The 3,743-nt window shown below is 30.5% G+C and overlaps 1 protein-coding gene across 6 annotated transcripts in view; it reads right to left on the reverse strand.

Moving 5' to 3' along the window:
* The window catches only part of LOC106881627 (protein lev-9), a 421,933-nt gene that overhangs the window by 249,085 nt on the left and 169,105 nt on the right, over window positions 1–3,743 (reverse strand). The gene's annotated exons all lie outside the window — the stretch shown is intronic.

Genomic DNA, 3,743 nt, shown 5'->3' on the forward strand with positions numbered 1-3,743 from the left:
ATATATACATGTTCAAACACACACATATATATATCTATATAAATATATATACATACATACATATACATACATATACACTTATTGCATCAAACATGTAAATTAAATACTGGTTTAATAAATACAGTTGTTACATACTAACCATCACATATTTCCTTGTTAGGGGTAAATTTTTACAGAAAGCAAATGCAAAACAGAGAATCTTTTATATTGCAGCAATTGCATTATAACATTAATTTCTTCAACATACATTGGCAAAATAATTTTTATACAAATGAATACAGACAACGTTTTACCAATTTAACAACAGCGTGTTGCAGATAAGCATGTGTGGGTTCCGAATTGGTTGTGAGACACAAGCAACACCGTACATACAAAATGGGTAGGTAATATATATATACATACATACATATATATATATATATAGGATTTTATTCTAAATGTTCTACTCTATCTCGTCCTCAATTCATGTTTCATAATCTGTGCAGGCTTCCTATTGCAGCCGTCATCATTTAGAACGGAGATCACCCTGAATACTCAAGAAGAAAAATAACATGATGATATGATCTTGCAGCTATGCATGTGTTCAAACTCCTGGGTTTGTATGTTTAGCCTTAGTTCTCTCTGTTTTTGTTTACTTTCGGTGTAATGAACGTTTTAAATTCGGACAAACATTTACAAACGGATTTGCGGTATCTTTATACATGATAAATCAAAGCCTTATAAAAATCATTAGCGTCTCGCTAGACTGATATTAAAGTAGCTACGGTTTCATTATTATTATTATTATTATTATTATTATTATTATTATCATTATTATTAACATTATCATTATTATTATTATTATTATTATTATTATTATTATGATTATTATTATTATTATTATTATTAACATTATCATCATTATTATTGTTATTATTGTTGTTATTATTATTATTATTATTATTATTATTATTATTATTATTATTATTATTATTATTATTATTATTATTATTTATTAAGTTGAGAACGTATGTTTGTCAATTTGGAATATTCAAGATTATAAGCGAAAAGTTGAAATTTCAAAAAAGTGGGAATATTAGTTTGGCGAATATGAAAATTTTGATTATACATCATTACCTGTCAGAATGATTCATCCCGTCAAGTCGTCCTGTATATTGCCGTCTAGGATAATAATTTTCGCTAAGTATTAGCATCTATTGAAACATTTCAGTCTTATAGCTGACATAGATAATTCCGTGATATAAGATGCCTCACATCTTTGTAAATTATATAGTTAGCAACTTGTAGCAGGCTTTAAATAAAGATTGCGTTATTGAAATATGTTCCATTTGATATTACATGCATTATGTTATTTCAATGTCACGTTAAGTTGGATATCAAGATTAACTTTTGGTAATAATACTGTTTCTGTCGTTACTAACTGTTGTTTGTTTTTTTAATAAGGTAACTGGCCATTTGTGTCGCTCCCGCCTAAATAAACATTTCAGATTCTATATATCTTTGACGTGAGATTCGGCTATTATGTTGTTGCTAGACATCTCCCCCTCTGGAAACCACATCAGAGTGAAGTCACCTCGTTTGGCAGTTCCGATAGCCGTAGTGAACGGTGTTCCTCTGTCGGCGATATGATGTGGAACACATTTAGGCGCCGCAAATCCTTACGAGAGATTTTCTCAAGTTAAATATCGCAGCATCCTCTGTTCCATACAGACAATGTGTTTTTATATTGAGAGAGATAAATGAAATTTAGCAATATTACTAGAAAGTATTTTACATATTGATTATTATCAATTTGAACCCTAGTAGACTCAACGTGTCTTTAGTCTGTGATATATATATATATAGCCAGTACACGTATGGGAATCTCATGATTTAGGTTTTAGGCCTTTCAAAGTACTGTAAAATTTTATATTCGTATGAATAAGCTTAAATTATCCCCGTACATCTAACCTTATATTTAGAATAAAATTTAATTTATTATCATTTTCAATTGCTCAATACATATTATGCTTTATTTATATTGACACATCGATATATCCCATCCGACATAGGTGGGTGTACAACATCGTAAAATTATTTTTGATTTTTGTTTTCATGAGTTGGTTTATTATACAGTACTTTGAAAGGCCTAAAACCTAAATCATGAGATTCCAATACGTATATGGGGCTCGTTGTCTAATGGAAAGACGAGGTCTCAGTTATTTGGAGTATTAGTCTTGTTGTGGAGAATTAAATCAAAAATTTATATATATTACATATAATTTAACTTTGCGAGTGTTAATCTATACCAAATAGTGAAAGTAATATATTTTATATAGTTCTCAAATTAGACAGACCTTATGTTAAACGTGCTTCATAAATTGAATGATTAAATTGAATGATTAAATCTGATGTCTCTTCAATTTCACAAACTCTTTAAAAGCGAATATAATCTAGAAAACTACTCTGAATTAGTAGAAGAATCACTTTCCAATATTCATAAACGTTTCTGTAACATGAGAATCAAAGGTCATCTTCCTTTCAGCCACATACATCGGTAGTCAGAAACCCGTGATTGTTTCAGCAATCAGCCAAGGAGTAAGCTTTAAGTAGCATATTAAATAACAATGGGAGAGTGGTACCAGAATCTATACAAATCTCCGTGAAATTAATATGTCGCTAGTCCTATATAAGCCTATTTTTATAAGTGGAATGATTTCGAAATCTTCCTATATAACATTTGTTATTAATTACTAGTAAGAACACAGTATTTCGTCTTGCAACCATAATATACAATGAAGTGTATTAAACGTTTACAAGTCAATACCTTTTCTTACTAAGGCGGTGAGCTGGCAGGATCGTAAGCACAGCAGGCAAAATGAAAATACTTCGAAACATTTCGTTCGTCTTTATATCCCCAGTTCCTGTTTCGCCAAGGTCGACTTGCCTTTCATCATTTCGAGATGAAAATAAGTACCAGTTGAGCACTGGGGTCAATGTAATTGACTAGCCCACATAATTTTAGGTATTGTGCCTTCAGAAGAAAGGAATAGTGTATCTTACTTTTTGTGTTAGGAGTGCGATATTCTCATTTTTCATTTATTCTTATTGGTTTTCTTCAGATAAACATTATTATATCGTTAATCTTGCTATTGATTCTACAGAGATAAATTCATTTGGTAAACACTCTTCTGATAGCATAAATTTTCTCTTCACTTTCGAACAAAATAACAGATTACTAATTATTTACTACTTAGAGCACAAAGCTGATGTTATTTCTAAGATTAGCTTCGACTCTAGGATGGACCACTAATAAATCTAATTGATACTGTACAAGATTACTTGTTGGCTACGTTTATAAGTTGACATTTGGTGTGGTTTAACTTTTTATTCATGACTTAAGATTTTCAAAATGTATGAAACCAACATTCTGCAATGTAATCTAAGACAGGAAATTAAACTCCTAAATTTCATTCAGTATTTTCAAACGAGCCCCGCAATTATATACATGTGTAGATAAATGTATTTGTGTATATATACAAAGCTATATATGTGTGTGTGTGTGTGTGTGTGTGTGTGTGTGTGTGTATGCATGCATAAGTTCAACACTAGAAGTGTGAGCCATAATTCTACTTATAACTCGATGTTTTACTTACGATAGCTGAAGGCGTAATGGAAGGGCAAACTTGAGAGCAACCTACTCAAAATAAACTTTTTATTTATATGTGTGTATGTGCGTGTATCTGAATGTAAGTATGGATACA

Source organism: Octopus bimaculoides, chromosome 8, assembly GCF_001194135.2.
Source record: "Octopus bimaculoides isolate UCB-OBI-ISO-001 chromosome 8, ASM119413v2, whole genome shotgun sequence".
Taxonomy (NCBI): Eukaryota; Metazoa; Mollusca; class Cephalopoda; order Octopoda; family Octopodidae; genus Octopus; species Octopus bimaculoides.